This window comes from Dysidea avara, chromosome 2, assembly GCF_963678975.1.
Source record: "Dysidea avara chromosome 2, odDysAvar1.4, whole genome shotgun sequence".
In the NCBI taxonomy this organism is placed as follows: domain Eukaryota; kingdom Metazoa; phylum Porifera; class Demospongiae; order Dictyoceratida; family Dysideidae; genus Dysidea; species Dysidea avara.
This window is the reverse complement of record NC_089273.1, coordinates 54,009,111-54,016,917: the sequence shown is the minus strand read 5'-3', so window position 1 is coordinate 54,016,917 and position 7,807 is coordinate 54,009,111.

The following is a 7,807-nucleotide window of genomic DNA, read 5'->3' as shown; positions in this document are numbered from 1 at the left end:
TAAATAACACTTCTACCCAGTATCCCTCATCTCCTAGTGCTACAAGGACCTTATTCTACATTGATAAATAACACTTCTACCCGGTATCCCTCATCTCCTAGTGCTACAAGGACCTTATTCTACATTGATAAATAACACTTCTACCCAGTATCCCCCATCTCCTAGTGCTACAAGGACCTTATTCTACATTGATAAATAACACTTCTACCCGGTATCCCTCATCTCCTAGTGCTACAAGGACCTTATTCTACATTGATAAATAACACTTCTACCCCGTATCCCCCATCTCCTAGTGCTACAAGGACCTTATTCTACATTAATAAATAACACTTCTACCTGATATCCCCCATCTCCTAGTGCTACAAGGACCTTATTCTACATTGATAAATAACACTTCTACCCAGTATCCCTCATCTCCTAGTGCTACAAGGACCTTATTCTGCATTGATAAATAACACTTCTACCCAGTATCCCTCATCTCCTAGTGCTACAAGGACCTTATTCTACATTGATAAATAACACTTCTACCCAGTATCCCTCATCTCCTAGTGCTACAAGGACCTTATTCTACATTGATAAATAACACTTCTACCCAGTATCCCTCATCTCCTAGTGCTACAAGGACCTTATTCTGCATTGATAAATAACACTTCTACTCGGTATCCCCCATCTCCTAGTGCTACAAGGACCTTATTCTACATTGATAAATAACACTTCTACCCAGTATCCCCCATCTCCTAGTGCTACAAGGACCTTATTCTACATTGATAAATAACACTTCTACCCAGTATCCCCCATCTCCTAGTGTTACAAGGACCTTATTCTGCATTGATAAATAACACTTCTACCCAATATCCCTCATCTCCTAGTGCTACAAGGACCTTATTCTACATTGATAAATAACACTGCTACCCAGTATCCCCCATCTCCTAGTGCTACAAGGACCTTATTCTGCATTGATAAATAACACTTCTACCCGGTATCCCTCATCTCCTAGTGCTACAAGGACCTTATTCTACATTGATAAATAACACTTCTACCCAGTATCCCCCATCTCCTAGTGCTACAAGGACCTTATTCTACATTGATAAATAACACTTCTACCCAGTATCCCCCATCTCCTAGTGCTACAAGGACCTTATTCTACATTGATAAATAACACTTCTACCCAGTATCCCCCATCTCCTAGTGCTACAAGGACCTTATTCTACATTGATAAATAACACTTCTACCCAGTATCCCCCATCTCCTAGTGCTACAAGGACCTTATTCTACATTGATAAATAACACTTCTACCCGGTATCCCTCATCTCCTAGTGCTACAAGGACCTTATTCTACATTGATAAATAACACTTCTACCCAGTATCCCTCATCTCCTAGTGCTACAAGGACCTTATTCTACATTGATAAATAACACTTCTACCCAGTATCCCCCATCTCCTAGTGCTACAAGGACCTTATTCTACATTGATAAATAACACTTCTACCCAGTATCCCTCATCTCCTAGTGCTACAAGGACCTTATTCTGCATTGATAAATAACACTTCTACTCGGTATCCCCCATCTCCTAGTGCTACAAGGACCTTATTCTACATTGATAAATAACACTTCTACCCAGTATCCCCCATCTCCTAGTGCTACAAGGACCTTATTCTACATTGATAAATAACACTTCTACCCAGTATCCCCCATCTCCTAGTGTTACAAGGACCTTATTCTGCATTGATAAATAACACTTCTACCCAATATCCCTCATCTCCTAGTGCTACAAGGACCTTATTCTACATTGATAAATAACACTTCTACCCAGTATCCCCCATCTCCTAGTGCTACAAGGACCTTATTCTGCATTGATAAATAACACTTCTACCCGGTATCCCTCATCTCCTAGTGCTACAAGGACCTTATTCTACATTGATAAATAACACTTCTACCCAGTATCCCCCATCTCCTAGTGCTACAAGGACCTTATTCTACATTGATAAATAACACTTCTACCCAGTATCCCTCATCTCCTAGTGCTACAAGGACCTTATTCTACATTGATAAATAACACTTCTACCCAGTATCCCCCATCTCCTAGTGCTACAAGGACCTTATTCTACATTGATAAATAACACTTCTACCCAGTATCCCCCATCTCCTAGTGCTACAAGGACCTTATTCTACATTGATAAATAACACTTCTACCCAGTATCCCCCATCTCCTAGTGCTACAAGGACCTTATTCTACATTGATAAATAACACTTCTACCCAGTATCCCCCATCTCCTAGTGCTACAAGGACCTTATTCTGCATTGATAAATAACACTTCTACCCGGTATCCCTCATCTCCTAGTGCTACAAGGACCTTATTCTACATTGATAAATAACACTTCTACCCGGTATCCCTCATCTCCTAGTGCTACAAGGACCTTATTCTACATTGATAAATAACACTTCTACCCGGTATCCCTCATCTCCTAGTGCTACAAGGACCTTATTCTACATTGATAAATAACACTTCTACCCAGTATCCCCCATCTCCTAGTGCTACAAGGACCTTATTCTGCATTGATAAATAACACTTCTACTCGGTATCCCCCATCTCCTAGTGCTACAAGGACCTTATTCTACATTGATAAATAACACTTCTACCCAGTATCCCCCATCTCCTAGTGCTACAAGGACCTTATTCTACATTGATAAATAACACTTCTACCCGGTATCCCCCATCTCCTAGTGCTACAAGGACCTTATTCTACATTGATAAATAACACTTCTACCCAGTATCCCCCATCTCCTAGTGCTACAAGGACCTTATTCTACATTGATAAATAACACTTCTACTCGGTATCCCTCATCTCCTAGTGCTACAAGGACCTTATTCTACATTGATAAATAACACTTCTACCCAGTATCCCTCATCTCCTAGTGCTACAAGGACCTTATTCTACATTGATAAATAACACTTCTACCCGGTATCCCCCATCTCCTAGTGCTACAAGGACCTTATTCTACATTGATAAATAACACTTCTACCCGGTATCCCCCATCTCCTAGTGCTACAAGGACCTTATTCTACATTGATAAATAACACTTCTACCCAGTATCCCCCATCTCCTAGTGCTACAAGGACCTTATTCTACATTGATAAATAACACTTCTACCCGATATCCCTCATCTCCTAGTGCTACAAGGACCTTATTCTACATTGATAAATAACACTTCTACCCAGTATCCCCCATCTCCTAGTGCTACAAGGACCTTATTCTACATTGATAAATAACACTTCTACCCAGTATCCCTCATCTCCTAGTGCTACAAGGACCTTATTCTACATTGATAAATAACACTTCTACCCGGTATCCCTCATCTCCTAGTGCTACAAGGACCTTATTCTACATTGATAAATAACACTTCTACCCAGTATCCCTCATCTCCTAGTGCTACAAGGACCTTATTCTACATTGATAAATAACACTTCTACCTGATATCCCCCATCTCCTAGTGCTACAAGGACCTTATTCTACATTGATAAATAACACTTCTACCCAGTATCCCTCATCTCCTAGTGCTACAAGGACCTTATTCTGCATTGATAAATAACACTTCTACCCAGTATCCCTCATCTCCTAGTGCTACAAGGACCTTATTCTACATTGATAAATAACACTTCTACCCAGTATCCCTCATCTCCTAGTGCTACAAGGACCTTATTCTACATTGATAAATAACACTTCTACCCAGTATCCCTCATCTCCTAGTGCTACAAGGACCTTATTCTACATTGATAAATAACACTTCTACCCAGTATCCCTCATCTCCTAGTGCTACAAGGACCTTATTCTGCATTGATAAATAACACTTCTACTCGGTATCCCCCATCTCCTAGTGCTACAAGGACCTTATTCTACATTGATAAATAACACTTCTACCCAGTATCCCCCATCTCCTAGTGCTACAAGGACCTTATTCTGCATTGATAAATAACACTTCTACTCGGTATCCCCCATCTCCTAGTGCTACAAGGACCTTATTCTACATTGATAAATAACACTTCTACCCAGTATCCCCCATCTCCTAGTGCTACAAGGACCTTATTCTACATTGATAAATAACACTTCTACCCGATATCCCCCATCTCCTAGTGCTACAAGGACCTTATTCTACATTGATAAATAACACTTCTACCCGGTATCCCCCATCTCCTAGTGCTACAAGGACCTTATTCTACATTGATAAATAACACTTCTACCCAGTATCCCCCATCTCCTAGTGTTACAAGGACCTTATTCTACATTGATAAATAACACTTCTACCCGGTATCCCCCATCTCCTAGTGTTACAAGGACCTTATTCTACATTGATAAATAACACTTCTACCCGGTATCCCCCATCTCCTAGTGCTACAAGGACCTTATTCTACATTGATAAATAACACTTCTACCCAGTATCCCTCATCTCCTAGTGCTACAAGGACCTTATTCTACATTGATAAATAACACTTCTACCCGGTATCCCCCATCTCCTAGTGTTACAAGGACCTTATTCTACATTGATAAATAACACTTCTACCCGGTATCCCCCATCTCCTAGTGCTACAAGGACCTTATTCTACATTGATAAATAACACTTCTACCCAGTATCCCCCATCTCCTAGTGCTACAAGGACCTTATTCTACATTGATAAATAACACTTCTACCCGGTATCCCCCATCTCCTAGTGCTACAAGGACCTTATTCTACATTGATAAATAACACTTCTACCCGGTATCCCCCATCTCCTAGTGCTACAAGGACCTTATTCTACATTGATAAATAACACTTCTACCCGGTATCCCCCATCTCCTAGTGCTACAAGGACCTTATTCTACATTGATAAATAACACTTCTACCCGATATCCCCCATCTCCTAGTGCTACAAGGACCTTATTCTACATTGATAAATAACACTTCTACCCAGTATCCCCCATCTCCTAGTGCTACAAGGACCTTATTCTACATTAATAAATAACACTTCTACCCAGTATCCCCCATCTCCTAGTGCTACAAGGACCTTATTCTACATTGATAAATAACACTTCTACCCAGTATCCCCCATCTCCTAGTGCTACAAGGACCTTATTCTACATTGACAAATAACACTTCTACCCGATATCCCCCATCTCCTAGTGCTACAAGGACCTTATTCTACATTGATAAATAACACTTCTACCCGATATCCCCCATCTCCTAGTGCTACAAGGACCTTATTCTACATTGATAAATAACACTTCTACCCGGTATCCCCCATCTCCTAGTGTTACAAGGACCTTATTCTACATTGATAAATAACACTTCTACCCAGTATCCCCCATCTCCTAGTGCTACAAGGACCTTATTCTACATTAATAAATAACACTTCTACCCAGTATCCCTCATCTCCTAGTGCTACAAGGACCTTATTCTACATTGATAAATAACACTTCTACCCAGTATCCCTCATCTCCTAGTGCTACAAGGACCTTATTCTACATTAATAAATAACACTTCTACCCAGTATCCCTCATCTCCTAGTGTTACAAGGACCTTATTCTACATTGATAAATAACACTTCTACCCGGTATCCCCCATCTCCTAGTGCTACAAGGACCTTATTCTACATTAATAAATAACACTTCTACCCAGTATCCCTCATCTCCTAGTGTTACAAGGACCTTATTCTACATTAATAAATAACACTTCTACCCAGTATCCCCCATCTCCTAGTGCTACAAGGACCTTATTCTACATTGATAAATAACACTTCTACCCAGTATCCCTCATCTCCTAGTGCTACAAGGACCTTATTCTACATTGATAAATAACACTTCTACCCGATATCCCCCATCTCCTAGTGCTACAAGGACCTTATTCTACATTGATAAATAACACTTCTACCCGGTATCCCCCATCTCCTAGTGTTACAAGGACCTTATTCTACATTGATAAATAACACTTCTACCTGATATCCCCCATCTCCTAGTGCTACAAGGACCTTATTCTACATTGATAAATAACACTTCTACCCAGTATCCCCCATCTCCTAGTGTTACAAGGACCTTATTCTACATTAATAAATAACACTTCTACCCAGTATCCCCCATCTCCTAGTGTTACAAGGACCTTATTCTACATTAATAAATAACACTTCTACCCAGTATCCCCCATCTCCTAGTGCTACAAGGACCTTATTCTACATTGATAAATAACACTTCTACCCAGTATCCCTCATCTCCTAGTGCTACAAGGACCTTATTCTACATTGATAAATAACACTTCTACCCAGTATCCCCCATCTCCTAGTGCTACAAGGACCTTATTCTACATTGATAAATAACACTTCTACCCAGTATCCCCCATCTCCTAGTGCTACAAGGACCTTATTCTACATTGATAAATAACACTTCTACCCAGTATCCCCCATCTCCTAGTGCTACAAGGACCTTATTCTACATTGATAAATAACACTTCTACTCAGTATCCCTCATCTCCTAGTGCTACAAGGACCTTATTCTACATTGATAAATAACACTTCTACCCAGTATCCCTCATCTCCTAGTGCTACAAGGACCTTATTCTACATTGATAAATAACACTTCTACCCGGTATCCCCCATCTCCTAGTGCTACAAGGACCTTATTCTACATTGATAAATAACACTTCTACCCAGTATCCCCCATCTTCTAGTGCTACAAGGACCTTATTCTACATGGAACGCACACTGACAGTTCTATACAATGGCGATGACAACAGTGATGACACCAAAAGTCGACCACAACACTCCATAGCATCCAGAACCTTTCCTCCTTTGTGTTATATCGTCATTTCCATGTTTGATTTATAAACAATTGTAACTCAATGATACTACCTCGCACTTTTAAAAACTAGGTGTCATTTGGTTGGTCATTACGTGGTGAATTGATTGACCTTTGTACCAACTCCGTACACAAAAGTACACAGAAGTTATGGCTGTTGGAGTTTCAAGAATAAAACACGAAATAGAAAACACAGCATCTTGCTGAAACTAATGCTGGTTATCTCTTCTCAGTCATCACTACGTGAAAAACCTATACATCATTCGAATCATTATACATCAAGGATTCAGGTAACGCTTGTATACGTAAGTACACAGAAGTTACAGTGTTTTGTTTTACTCAGTGTAAATTCAGGGTCTTTTCAGCCCCTAACGGCTGCGAAAGGATAATTATTAAGATACAGTAAATGTCATTGATAAAGGAATGTGCTATAAAAATAATTTTACGCATGTTTTAATCACTTCATTAAACAGTGAAAGAAGACACAATATAGTTATACAATGTGGAGTTTATGAAATTTATAAATCTGAAGGCCTAGATCTGTTTCTCACAAGTGAAGTGAGGGCACTACTAAGGGCCTGAGGGTTTATAACTCCACATTGTTCCCATATACGTAACTGCTTTATTTATTTATTAGTATGGAAGATACATCTGGACTTTCTGTACCCGGCCACTATAACAAGGTGGCCTTATTAATGAGGTGGCCACTAAGTGAGGTTTCACTGTATCTAGTGTAATATACTGTACCAATTGATTTGTCTCTTCATGGGGAGTAAGAATACATTCTTTATCATGAAGCAAACATAAGCTACATGTACGCACGCAGCTACATGTACGTCAGTAGAAAATTCCATTAAATAAATTATTTTAAAAATTCCATAGCAACTTGTTGAAAGCGTTTCGGGTCGACCTGAAAGTGCTTTTTTGGGCTTAGTTTCACCTAACCAATACTGCCTGATTGTCATTAGGGGAAATTGAGGTTGTTT